The 13,995-nt window shown below is 44.0% G+C and overlaps 2 protein-coding genes across 13 annotated transcripts in view; one reads left to right on the forward strand and one right to left on the reverse strand.

The window, feature by feature from the left end:
* The window catches only part of LOC129666141 (40S ribosomal protein S28-like), a 12,992-nt gene extending 5,864 nt beyond the window's left edge, over window positions 1-7,128 (reverse strand). The window contains exons 1-2 of one of the 4 annotated variants that reach the window (XM_055593173.1): window positions 7,102-7,128; window positions 505-628 (exon numbers count right to left, since the gene is read on the reverse strand). The gene's annotated coding sequence lies outside the window, so the exon portion shown is untranslated. Of the gene's footprint in view, window positions 1-504; window positions 648-3,300; window positions 3,346-3,965; window positions 4,045-7,101 lie in introns of those variants that run through there. The other 3 variants (XM_055593170.1, XM_055593171.1, XM_055593172.1) reach the window with 3 other exon arrangements.
* Window positions 7,129-7,553: 425 nt separating this feature from the next.
* The window catches only part of Numb (NUMB endocytic adaptor protein), a 108,030-nt gene continuing 101,588 nt past the window's right edge, over window positions 7,554-13,995 (forward strand). For 8 of the 9 annotated variants that reach the window (XM_055592739.1, XM_055592737.1, XM_055592747.1 and 5 more), the window contains exon 1: window positions 7,554-7,624. The gene's annotated coding sequence lies outside the window, so the exon portion shown is untranslated. Of the gene's footprint in view, window positions 7,625-7,647; window positions 7,779-13,995 lie in introns of those variants that run through there. The other variant, XM_055592741.1, reaches the window with a different exon arrangement.

A 13,995-nucleotide genomic window follows, 5' to 3' on the forward strand; every position in this document is an offset into this window, starting at 1 on the left:
AAGAAGAAGAAGAAGAAGAAGAAGAAGAAGAAGAAGAAGAAGAAGAAAACAGCCTCTGCTGTTATTTCTAAAATCAGAACCAATTCTCTAAGCCATCGGGACTGTCTGTGTCTGGGATGGGAAATATGTTTGTCTGTCTCCGCTTGAGTGACAACATCCTTTTTATCGCTTGCTGATAAAAGACAATGATGTCCTTTCGCAGGAAACTAACAGGAAAAGAAAGCCTAGCACTAACTACACTTCCTGAGGGCGAAACCAAGTGGCTGCAGCTCGCGCTGCGGTGTAGGAAAGGGCTGAATAAATAAACACAGCATCGCTGGGTGCAGTCAGTCTTCTTTCCCCTCTGAAACTGACCAGTCTACTAAGCGGTGGACGGAGGTCTTCTCCAGAAATTAGGAAGCTTTGAAACTCACTAATTTCTTCTGTCTCAAACAGAGGAAAACAAAGAATCCGAAGAAAAGAAGATAAGAGTCACCAGAAGGGGAACTTGACATTGTTACATACCTTCCTTTTACCCTGTTAGACCATTCCCAGCAACTTCTGCTTTGACTCTTTCTGTGTACCAGCGTAGGATGTGTGTCAGGGCGAGTAGCAGCCAGGGTTAGTGGTGCTCAGGAAAATCTGTGGGCTTTAACAAGCAAAGAGCCCTGTAAACAAAACAACAACAAACAAACAAAAACAAGCTCTCACCTAGTCCAGGCTGGCCTTCAACTTAGTATGAAGATGAAGATGAACTTGAACTTGTGATCCTCTGCCTCCGGGGTCACCACCACACCTGGTTATGTGCAGAGCTTTGTGTGTGCTAGGCAGCCTGCTATTGACTCAGCTCCATCCCTAGCTCCTCAGGTGACTCGGTTCTGAGGCAGAAGTGTACACCAGCATCACCTAGGACTATTTACTAAGCTTTAAGGTGCACCGCTCGGCAGACATTGCTAGAGATGAGCCTGGATCTGGAGCCAGCTCCAGTCTAAAGGTTCCTAAAGTGCTTGTGGGTCCTGAACCCCACTGGGTTTCCATATCAGTTATCACGCATACCAGATGTTTACATTGTGATTTATAGCAGTAGCAAAATTACAGTTATGAAGTAGCAACAAAATAATTTTATGATTGGGGTCACCACACAACATGAACTGTATTAAAGGACATTAGGAAGGTTGAGAACCACTGATCTACAGGTTTTTAAAATTTTTAATTTATGTGTATATGTGTGCAAGCACATGCTGTCCTGTATGTAAAGGTCAGAGGACAAGGTGCAGGAGCCAGTTTTCTCCTTCCACCCTTATGTGAGCTCTGAACTTGGGTCCAGGCTTGTCTGGCAAGTGCTTTCACAGGCTAAGCCATCTCACTGGCCCTACTTGTTTATTTTTTGAGGCAGTTTTTGCTAAGTAGCTCAGGCTGGGGCTGGAACATTAGTTTTAGTTTAAGAACCATTTATCCTTCGAAAATTTTATCTTCCTCCCAACGTCTTCTTGTATAATAGTCACGGGTGAACCTTGAGAAATGACTCAAAGCCAAAATAATGGGGTTTCCTTGATTATAGTTCCTCTTTTCTCTGGCTTCAGGCCAAGCCTCAATATCTTCCTCCCCCATAAGGAAGCCCGCCTCAACCCAGCCCTACCGGATCACCCTGACCTCCTAGTGAGCAGGTTTTAAACTGCTCACCAGACTCTCTTAGAATTTTCTAACTATAAAATCGCTATTTATTATCCAGTCTCATCTCATGGTTTCCAACACCACCGACCCGGAGGGGCGGGGGGAGGTTCCTTTATCCTTTTTGCGGAGACATGAAGCTTCCTCTTTCTCTCAGGTCCTCAGCTGAGGATTGACTCAACACAATCCAGTGACCACCTTCTTTTGGGAGGGCAAAGACCACAGCTCTAGGACATTGCTTATACTTCCTGGCATACTCCGCCTTGAACAGGACCTGAATAAAGCCAGATGCACACGTTTCCTTGAATTGGAAGAGCTCTCATGATTAGCCTGTCTTACAGGTTTTGAGCATATCCTCTTCAGTAGAAGGAACACAGGAAATTAGACAAGGTTATGATTTTGTTGGACATATTTTATGAAACCTAAACCTAGAATTGGGCTCCGGCAGGGGTGGGCTACTCAGTGAAAAATGGAACACAACATATGGAAATTAGATCAACTTGTAAAAGTCATTAGTTGATAGTATTTCCTTGTAATAATAGCCTGAAGAGACAACTAGGTATCTCACATTAATAATAACTAGTAACTATTAAATAGTTACAACGACGTGCCAGGATTGGATGATGTATATTCTCTCATTTATTTTCTCATAAAAGGTTTCCTTCCAGTAGCCAGGAAAGAAAACCAATCATTAGATACTCTAAATAATAGCATTAATAGTAATAATGGTTATATACATAGTGCATTGCACATTGCACTATCTATGCTGGCCCTGCGCTGCATGTATTCTCTCATCTCAATTTTAAATGAGCCCTACAGATAAGACTTATTATTACCCTAAAGTAGCCTAGTTCTAGAGTGGTTCCTTATAATGAGCCTCCTGCTGATGTTTATATACTGAGTAAGCTCCACCCCTTCAATGTAGGCAGAGCCTAAGAGCACACTACTAACTGAAAGAAGGTTGCAAAAGTGACGGGACATCACTTCTTTGATTGGAGTGCAAAAGACTGTTGAACCTCTCTCTCTCTTGCGGTCACTGTCTGGCCTTCTCTCTTGCCGCCTTCTTGCTGGCTCTGAGGAAGTAAGCGGCCCTTTATTTCATGATCCGTAAAAAGGCTCCAGACAAGGCCCTGATGGAGGCCTGCTGTCTGCAGCTCCTTAGGAACTAAGGCTTTAAGGTGAATTCTGTGAGGAACTTAATCCTGCCGAAGACCATGTAAGCAGCTGCATGAAGTGACCACAACCTTAGGAGAGATCCAGGACCCAGAGGACGCAGCAAAGCCGCACCAGGATTTTGAACTCAGAGATACTGTGAAATAAGAAATGTCGTTGTTTTTAAGCTACTGAATTGTAGGGTGGTTTGTTACACGGATAGTGAATACACATTTCATTTTGCATATGAGAACCTGAAGCTTAGGGAGATGAACCAACTTTGCCGAAGTTACAGTGATAGTCTGCAAATGGCAGAACCAAAATTATCAATGTAATATGGTGTGTGTGAGTATAGGATTCAAGGCAGTGTTAGTTCAAGTGGTGGGTACCCGCAGTCCTAGTACTTGAGCGCCATTAGCTTCGAGGACAGCCAGGGCTACGTACGCAGTGAGACCAGGTCTTAAAACAAAGCAGGGAAGAGTCCAAGTTTAAACGTACTTTCCTGTCAGGTTCTGTGTGACTGGGACACGAGAGTTCTAGAAGGCGTTCTGCTCTGAGAAATCTCTGGAAAGCAGCCATGTTTCCAGGAAACTCCCTGTACGCATGTAAAACAGGGATGGACAAAAGTTTAAATGGAGCTAAGTACTTTGTTGGCCCACTCCCTGCTGCAGAAGAATGGCTGGTCCACCCATAGATTTGGTGATAGTAACTAGGGCCTCCTTTCAACAGCACAATGGCAGCACTATGAGCTAAGACATCATCAATTTTATAAATAAGCACACTCTTTCACCTATAACATGCAGATAGATAGAGGAGGCACATAATTTTTCCTGAGTATGAAATGAATATTTGTTGTAAAGGCATGGTATGATATTTAAAAAAAAAAAAAAAAATCACAGGCACTCTGGAACAAAAAAAAAAAAAAAAAAAAAAAAAATGGTTCTGCCTCTAGAAGAGAATAGTCCCTTCTAGAGACTCCTCCCTCTCCCTTCTTATTGACAGTCTTAAACTTTGAAACCAGAGTGCCTGGTTCCAGCATGGAAAACAGCTAGGAACTTCCATCTATTAGAAGCTCTTTAGCTTGAGATGGTAAAATCTTCTTTTCCCTCGTGTTCAGCCAGAGCGTAACTTTATGAAGACATGTTCTTGGGCTGGCTACATACCTTGGTCCTTCCTTTGTCAGCTCTGACTCACTGCCAGAGCAGCAGGCTTGAATGTGGGGAGGATTTCCAAGAGGTTATGGAACAAAAGTACTATAGGCTGCTTCCCGGGCAGGCACTTTTCCTTTAACCAGTGGCAGGCACTGAGTTTTATTGGGGCCTTGACGCAAGCCTGTCTAAAGTCCACAGGCAGCACCGGCAGGGGCAGGCTGCCCAGCTGGCTCAGCACTCTCAGGGGCTTCTGGACTGTGTTCTGGCTTTCCTTACCTTTTCCTTTCAGGTCTTGCTTTCTCTTCTTCTTTCCTCCCTCTTTCTCCTTCCCCCAAGTCCCTCTTTTCTTTCTAATCCCTTCCCCCTTGTTAGTCTCTACCTTCTGGGATCCCTAGCTCAGGAAACCACCTCTTATCAAGTAATCTTGGCTTGTCTCCAATGGCTGGTGGCAGGTGGCTCTGGCCCTTGTCTGCTCTCAGAGTGATTTACTTCTCCAAACCCATTTGGAATTGGAATTGTGTCCAGAAATGGGGTTGAGAGAGTTGAAGAATTCCACAGGCAAGAAATGGAGCTTATCACAGGGGGTGGGGCTTTGTTCCTTTAAACCAAAACAAACAAACAAACAAAAACAAACAACAAAAGAAACAAAAGGAGACTTGAATGCTGCCCTTGAAATAGGACTCTGTAAAAAGAAGACAGAAGGCCCGGGCATATTGCTGTACTCCTCAGATATTGGGGTGCCACACCGAGTCCTCCATTTTCCACTCTATTGGTATCTATAAGCGTCACATTTGCTCCTACTATGCCTGTCATCATGGTCTGAATCGAGAGGTTCTGAACAGATAGCATCTGCCCCAACCTCCACAAGCAGCCACACCACACGGAGCTGCAGACAAGTAGGCTCCAAGGCTCTCTAGCTTTCTAAGAGGGGGAGTGGGGGCTGGAAAACTACACAGCACAGGGAGGAAATGCAAAGCTGGGGGGGTATTTACGTTACAGGGTTACCTTGTGAGTACAAAATCAAAGTGCAGGGTTCCAACAAGAATCTCCCCAGAGCTGCATAGTTTTCACAACACAACAGCCTCTGTTAGTATGAGTCCTAAATCCTCCCTTCTTTCGAGTTTTCCCTCTTCTTGCTGTTTGAATACATTTATTTTAAATTTTCTTTTATTTTACAAAGGGGGATGATAGGAAGTAGATGTGTAGGAATGGCCAAAAGCACCCAGGAAGACCTTATTTTTAGTGGTTGAAATAATGAGTGGCTGACCTTTGTGGCAATTATTCACCAACTTTTGTGATAGCAATTTGAGCTCCTAAACTTAGATGGCGAATCCCCTCAGTGAGACTGGCCTAATTCTATGTTTTGTATGGCACCTAGTCACCGTGGCTGTGCAAGAGCCATTATTACCCAAAGTACCATAATAATGGCCATGCCTTCCCATGACGTTACTGTTTCCTATCTGCTAGGACATTAATTGCCTTCTAACTTGCTCTAAAAATGGTAGTACGGCATACCGCCAAGGCTAGAGAGAAGGGGGCTGCTGGCAACACAGTGAAAGGCTGTGTAAAAGGATGCTTGGATGCTGCATTTTCACTGGGCAGCTTCCTATTTGCACGTTATTTCACCTAAGATGTTAGCTCTCACGCCTTATGTCTTGACTTCCATCTTATTGTGGTCAGTGCACAGTCTTCCCTTCAGTGAAATGATTCAGACATCTCTGAAGTTATTTTGGCTTTTCCACTTTCCTTTTATGGATTTTCTGTGAGTCACTGAATTGAATGGGAGGTTATTTCTAAATTGGAAGGTGAGGATGAGAGAAAGGGGAAGAAGGTTCCGGAAGATAACTAGGAAAAAAAAAAAAGCCCACCTTATTGTTATGTATAGTTGCTGGAGGAATGATTTCCGCTTAATTTGATGATGGAAGTGTGCAGTTTATTTAAACTCAACTAAAAATACAGCTTAGAAAATAGACAGCTTTTCCCCCACCCCCACCCCACCCCCAAATAACAAGCTGCACAGTTTTAGATTCTATAGCTTGCTTTGCAAAGGGCAGAGGTTAATAAATAGAAGAGATACGGGACACCAAGTTACAGCAAAAAGGCAGGGTCAAAGTGTAAAATTTCCAAAGTCCACTCCTGGTTCCACAGGAGTGCCTTCATCAAAAGGCCTTGTGTTTGAGAGTCTCCTTAAAGTTTATCACCACAGGTTTGCATATTTCAGGTGGAATTGTGGAGAAGCTATATTTGAAATTGACTTAGGAATTGAAAGAGTAATCAGGCCAGCATTTTCTTATTTAGGAGCAGGGAAAGCGGCAGGAATAAAAAAGAAAAGCAGAGAAAGCTAATGATGAATGTATTTCTAGGAGCAGAGTTTTTATAGCAACTCCTGATTTCTCAAAAATGCCTACTGGGATTTGTACCCAAATGAATAAGAAACGCAATCATTTATTCTCATGTATTGTACCAAATGACGGGGGGGGGGAACCCCTGCAATTCATTCAATGGTACTAATTTAGACTGCTAGGAATAGGAGAGAGGTAGAAAGAGAGAGATAGGAAAGAAGGAAAGGAGAGAGAGGAAAGGGGGGAAGAAGGGAAGGAGGGAGGGAGGGGGAGAAAGAAAGAGGAAGGGGGAGAGAGAAGGCAGACGTTAGTATCTGCCAGACATCTAGTAATGCTATTTAAGAACTGCTGAACTTAAAAGCCAAGTACTGTTGGGAAGGGTGGTGGTGATGGGGACGCGCGGGGTGGGGGTGGGGCGGCGGCGTATTGGAATTCTCATCTCCAAAGCACCAGATGGGTAAATCGCTGCCCGTTTTTTTTTTTTTTTTTTTTTTTTTCCAAACTTGCTGATGGTTGTTTGGTCACTCGGGGCAGACCCCAGAGGAGCGGGTCTGGAAGCTGGAGAACTCTTAATATGACAGCCACTTCAGCTTCTTGACGATATTTATAACTGCAACGGAAGCAGACTGCTGCTTTCCAAACAGCTGCGCTTTGCCCTAACCTAAAGCATGGAGACTACCGGAAAGAACTTCAAGGAAACTTCAGGAAAACCTGAGGGAAAATTCGACGCAAGAGACACCTTTCTGCCGATGAATTAGACCGTCCTTAAGCTACAACCCCTGAAGTCGGTGCTTTGCAAGCGTTACCTCCATAAGCTGGCAGAACCGTCTCCCCCTCGTAGGAAGAGAACTGGAGAAGGGAGAGTTTGCGGCACTAGCCTCACAACAAAGAGTTAACCCTTCCCGGTCACCTCGGACGTGAGCGTCTGCCCCCTCTTCGCTTTCTACTGCGCAACCAAACTGTGCACAGGGCTTGCACCAACCGTGGCCATCACACCCCTTGCCAGTTAAGGCAACAGACACTATCGGTAGCCTATCATAACTTCGAACTGCCCAATGCTCCACCAATTACAACTAAAGCTTCATCTAGGCCGGGCCAGGTCCGGGCGGGGGCGAAGACCGGGTCCAGGAAAAGGGGCGGGAGAGGCACGATGACGGGCAGGAACAGCCAGCCAATCGTAGCAGAGGGCCGCCGCCCCTCCAGCCAATGGATAAGTTGGAAGCGAGGTAGGGGGCGGGCCTGTTGTCATGGGGGAGGTGGTGGCGCTTGGTGGCTGCTGGCGGCGGAGGTAGAGTCTGAGGCGCCGGAGTTGTGCAGGGCCGGCGGCAGGTGAGTGCGGGCGAGGCGGGCCCGAGGTGCGGAGGCGGTGGCGGGCCGGAAACTGAAGCTTTGCGCTCGGGTGGCGGAGGCCGCGGGCTGCGGGCCGGGCGCGACGCGGCGGGAGAACGGCCGGGTCCCTGCCGGCGGAGTTCGCGCCGGGAAGGTAGGCTGGCGCGGGACCCCGGCGGGGCAGGCCGGGAAGCGAGGTCCCCTCCCCGGGCAGTCCGAGCGCCTCGGCCCGGGGGACAGCGACGGGAGGCCCTCCGGTGGGTGCGCGGCTTCCTGGCGAGGAGACCCCCCGAGCCGCCGGCGTCTGCCGATGGGGGCGTCCTGGAGCGAGCCGTCCCGGGGGCCGGAGAGATGAGCCCGGGAGGTCCGGGTGCGCTGGGAGCCGCGGGCAACGGAGCGAACTGGGAGTGGCCCCCCGTCGGGGGAGAGGTTGTGGAGACCGAGGGCGGCCGGGGGTCTGGGGTGACAGGGAGCGTAGGGAAAGGCACCCGGGAGGGTGCGAACCCCCCTGAGCCCAGGGCAGCGGCCGGAGGAGGAAGGGTCTGCGGGGTGGGGACCTTGAACTAACTGCTCGGGGGAGGGGCTGCGGCGTCCTGTCCTGTCCTCTCCCCCCACCCCCCACCCCAGCAGGTCTGGGGCTGCAGTCGGGACTTGAAAACCCTCAGGGTGAAGGCTTGGAGCGGTGGGAGTTGGGACTTGAGACTAGGGTAAGGGTTCAGCGAGAAAGTGGAAGTTCCCCCAAGCAAAATGGGATGGAGGTAAGAGGGGAAAAAAAGAGTAATTTCCCCAGAGGAAGGGAGTTTGAAAGATCTGGGAAAACTTGCCCCGGAGTAGGTGAGTGGTCAGGACAGTTGATACGGAGAATTGAACAGGGGTGTCAGCGAGGACTTCCGGAAAGAGGAGAAACTTAATTATTACTAATATGCCAAGTTGGACCAGAGACGCTGTCCTTAAAAGCAAGGTTAAAGTGTCTTGGAGGCTAGGGCTTTAGAAATTAGTTTTAGGATGACAGCGAAAATACTGGAAAATAAGGACATCAACAGGATGGGAAATTTGAGAGGAAAAGGGGAGGAGTAGCTGAACTAAAGGGGTGAAACTGTGACTTGATCAGAAAGAGGATATTCATGACATGCCCTGTTAAATTGAAAAGGACTTAGAATTCTTGGACCAGCACATATCTGGCAATACTAATAGTTTTTACTTAATGGTATTTTTTTCCATTAAATTGTATGTATGTATGTATGTATGTATGTATGTATGTATGTATGTATGTATGTATGTATGTGTTTATCCATCCATATATTTTTGAGAAAGAGTATTACTCTGCAGCCCTGGCTGGTTTCTGTATATACCAAGCTCGCCTTGAACTCACAGAAGTCCCTCTGCTTTTGTCTCCTGAGTGCTGAGATTACAGGTGTTTCAAAAAGAAATTATATATTCCTAGAGTTTTTGGAGTGGTGACTGGCTCGGAACTCAGTACTGGGTCCGTTACATGGAAAGATCCCAGATTGTAAACACAGTTGCTCTCTGGCTTCTTACAGATTGGTTGGCTCCACCTGAGGTTTCTGACTTGAGAGGGCTTAGGGTGGGGTCCAAGAATTTATCTCAAGTGATGCTTAATGTTCTTCAAGGGATCTTATTCTGAGAACACCTTGCTTTAATGAAAAAAAGTAGCAATCGGCAACCTTAAAATACCAGAATACCTGCCTATCTTGCTGAAGAGATAGAAGCAAATTATGAGAGAGAGAAAAAGAGAGAGAGAGAGAACACATCTTATTAGGGTATCCCCCACACCAGTACTGTGGATGATACTCAGTATCTCACATGTGCTAGGCATGGGCCCTACCACTGAGTTCTACTCCCCTAAGCCAAGAATATTTTTTTTTTTTTAGTATCTTAAAAAACAAACAACTGGATTATTGAAAGTAAAACAATACACTACCCTTTCACTTAATGAAGAAAAATTGTTTAGGGAAACGTCTTATATACATGCTTTAGGTCACAGTATAAAATATATGTCTTGCAGTCAGCAAAGTTTGACAAACTTTTTTTGAGTCATGCGATATGGCAGGAGTGTTCCTTCAATATTAAGGGATTAAGTTATTGATCTTTACTTTGTAGTAGTTTGCAGGTGGTGACACAGTCCATTAGGATTCATCTCTTTGATCTTATTACATACTGCATTGTGCCTCTGATCCTAGAGAATCTTTTTGGATATTGAGAATCCGGCATGAGTGCTTAAGAGGAATCTGAGACAAACAGTGGTGTTCCTCAGGTGGCCCACTTTTGTTTCACACGTGCCCTCGTGGTTACCAGTTTTTCTTCCGTTCACTGTACTGTAAAAGACACATGTACAGATAGATTAACGTCAAGCAGCTATCTCGAAATTGAACTGGTTTAGGATATTTCATGTATGAAAGCTAAACACACACAGAATGTACATTTCAAGAAAGAAAAAAATAAAAAGAAAGCTTTGTTCAGAGACTGATTTCAGCACTGTGACATCTGAGGCAGGAGGATTGCTGGAAGAGCTTGGCCAGCCTGGGCTAGAGAATGAGACTGGTCTTCAAACAACAAAAGGAGAGTGGGAGGAGGAGAGAGAAAAGTGCTGATGGGGTAGAGGCTTAGCCACAGAGATATTGGTGGGTTGTGAAGGAGCTTTTGTTTTGGTGGGTTTTGTTTGCCCTGAGAGCAAACTGGGTTCCATGTATCTTATAAAAACTTGTCTGAGGAACCTAAATGAAATTTACAGTATATTTAAAGCTGCAGTAAGACTGGATCTGAGTGTTTTGTCTTACTCTCAGATTAGTTTTTTTTTTCCTTGAAAACCAGATGGCTGCTAGGCATGATGGTGCACAATTATAATTCAGACACTTGGGAGCATGAAGTAGGGGGATTGATGTGGGTTGTAGGCTAGCCTTGGTTACATAGATTTCAAGCCCTTTTCTCTTTCTCTTTTATTGTTTGTTTTCTGTCTTTTTGAGACAGGGTTTCGCAGTGTAGCCCAGGCTGTCCTGGAACTGGCTCTGTTGTAGACCAGGCCAACCTGGAACTCAAGAGATCACCTGCTTCTGTCTCCCAAGTGCTGGGAGTAAAAGGGTGCAACACCACTCTTGGTGACGCCCTTTTCTCAGACAGTAACAACACAGCAAAAACCAAAACTGAAAACCAGATGGTTTATTTTCAAACTAGATGGAATTGATTTAGATCTATTTTTATGGATTTAAGAGTAAAGAAATCAGTACTAAAAACTGAAAAAGACAACTCTTGCAGTTCTCTCTAAAAATTTTTAATCTAGGGAATTATGTAACCTTTCATTAATGTTTTTATGAAATGCGAGGAAATATTGCTGTGGTTTTGCATCAGTATTTTTTAGTTTTTTTCACATCTTCTTAATTCTGTTTCAGATGGTTCCAAATGAAACAGAATTTTGCTTCCAAAATAAAATATCAAATGTAAGGCCAAAAAAACGTATAATCATTTTATGTTTGATTTCAGTAGTCTTTTTACAAAATAAATTCACTGTTTGGGGGTTGGGGTGGATGAACCTTCCACAAATGTAAATTTTCAGTTTTTTACATTGAATTAAATGCAGGATTCCTACCACTAGTGTGATGGCTCTTTAAGTCTTCGTATGTTTATATAGATCATTAGTTCTGCACTAAGGGATGGGAGAGTTAAAATCATAAGTATGGAGAAAAATGTAAAAGTTCCTTCCTCATCATGTTGGCTATTCAGCAGTTAGAGTACTTGCTTTAATAACTGGACTTTATTCGGTTAATGTATTATTCACCCATAGTTTAATCATACTTATCTATAAATAGCTTTACTTGCTCAACTCATTTTACAATGAAATTTATTAATCTGTAGTTGAAGAAATGATAGGTTCTAAATCCCAAATAAACCTTTCCTAACTGGACTTTAGACTCACTTTCACTTATCAGGATTTATTAGATAAGTGATTTTTAAGTGAAATTTTAATTAGTAATAGTTAATTTAATTTTTGTTTCGGGAAGCTCTCTCTTTCCATTATAACGGCTTCTGCTCAACCCTTCTGCTCATACAGTAAATCCTTGGAAATGCTGGTGCCTAGGAATCCAGTCTGTAAAAGCACAGGCTCCCTCTATGTGGTTTTTACTTTTACTTCAAGTATTCTTTTGTCAGAAAAGATCCCATAGTAAACTTACCACCTTTTAAAAAAATACTTTATTTAGTAAAATACTTGAGAAGCTCTATTTTTTTTTAACCTTGGTATTATGATAAATTCTTAGTTAGAAAGAAACTGTGGTCTTATACTGTGAATTTCATCATTAGAGGTAGAAATGCTGTACAAGGCTTTAGGCCACATATTCAAAAGTAGGACATGGGTACAGGGGAATTTTGGAGAGAACAAACTATGCACTTTGAAATCTTGATGCAAAAGGATGCTTGAAATTAAGAGAGAATGAGGAGAATACTGACATGCTTAAGGAGGAGTCTGGAGGATCTGCAGGAAATGTGGCTAGAGGAGTGAGCTGTTCTTGGCAGTTTTCCTGGAGTGACATATGTAAAGGAAGACTATCCTATTTGCAACTTTCTGGACTTATTCTTAGTTCTCTGCTTCCCATAACTTTTGTTTTCTTCCGCTCAGGAAATAATGCTAGAATGCAAGTAAATAGACTGAGGTTTGTGCATTCAGGAGGATGAGAGAGAGGATGGGCAGGGCTGTCTGGGTTCATCCTTCCCCCAGCTTAGTGCTGGGGATCTGACCCCGGGCCACGTGTATGCTAGGCAGCACTCCGCCACTGAGCTCAGCCTTGCCTCAGCCCTGTGGGTTTATAAGAAATCTTAGGCTTAGCCAAGGAGCTGATAGCTATTAATGTTCAGTGACTTCCCCTTCTCTTCCCACTGATAGCTGTTTCTTTTCATTTATTGTTGCAGCTTTAAATGACGTGTATGTGCACATGCACAGGTACACACACACACGTATACGAGTCAGACTTGGCAACAAGTTCCTAACTGGCTGAGCCGCCTCATTGGCTCTGTTTTGCTTTTGAAGTTCTGGGGATCAAAACCAGGGCCTTATGCTTGCTAAGCAAGTATTTGACCTTTGGGCTGTACCCCTAGTCTCTTGACACTTGTTTGTTGCTACCTTATGCTTTTAGTTCTTTTTCTTATTTAGTTAATTTTGAGATGCTGGAACTCAGAGTCATGGCTTTGATGTGCTAGGCAAGTGTTGAAATACTGAGTTTTAGTTTCAGCCTTAAGAATACCTAGGATAATTTTATTTGGAAGTAGGGTTTCAATCCGTAGTTCAGTCTGGTCAGTAACTTGTTATGCAGCCAGATATATTTAAACTCGTGATCCTTTAACCTCGGTGATCTGAGTACTGGACATACAGGTATGTACCAAGACATAATGGCTAGCCCTTACATTCTTTAAACTAGTTATCAGAGTCTTGAATTATCTTACTAGACAGCAAAAGCTTAATTATGGTAACTTGATTATTATGTTGTTTATGTATTAATTCAGAAAATGATTATTAGCTTTTTTTCCTAGTTTTTTTTTTTTTTTTTTTTTTGTGTGTGTGTGTGTGTGTTTGTTATGCATTTTTCATACAGGTTTTCTGTGCCTTAGACTGACCTCAGACTTATAATGTAGTTTGAACTCCTGGTGTTTCTGTCTTCACTTCTAGAGTCCTGAATTATAGGTATTGTGTCAGCATGGAATTTCCCTCCCCTTTTGTAGAGAAGAAGGGGGATTGAAATCAGTATAGCAATTGAATGAAGGCAAAGTGAGAGAAATGAAGAACTTAGAAACCCAGTAAAATTTAACTTTATTGATTATCTTTTGCTTTGGAAAGATGTGCATGCATATATCCTTATACATTTTAGTTGTATTGTGGATAACATTACTAGTTTTTAAAATTTTAGTTTTTTTATTTTCATATTTTTATTTGTATGTGTGTTCCTGCAAAAAGGTATGTGTGCTGTGCATGCCTGGCACTCTCAGAGGTCAGAAGAGGGCATCAGAGCCCCTGAAACTGGAGTTGTAGATGGTTGTGAGTTGCCATGTGGGTACTGGGAATTGAACCTGGGGCGTCTAGAAGTGCAGCAAGTGCTCTTAACTGCTGATCCATCTCTCAGGCTTCCCTTATTGCTGCTTTGTAGTATAAGAATGTATTAGTTGCTTTCCTCATCACTGTGACAAATTTCCAAAAGGAAGCAGCTGAAGGGAGGAAGGGCTCACTTTTAGCTTGTAGCTTAAAGACAGGGATAGCATGCGGCTGGGGCTCATCTGTAGCAGGAGGAACTTGTGTTGTAGCTTCTTATGTCCTGGTAGACTGTGAAGCAGAGAGCTTGGACTAGAACTGGAGCTGAGCTCTATAGTCC

The sequence above is a fragment of the Psammomys obesus genome, unplaced genomic scaffold, assembly GCF_907164565.1.
Source record: "Psammomys obesus unplaced genomic scaffold, mPsaObe1.curated_primary_1811, whole genome shotgun sequence".
In the NCBI taxonomy this organism is placed as follows: Eukaryota; Metazoa; Chordata; class Mammalia; order Rodentia; family Muridae; genus Psammomys; species Psammomys obesus.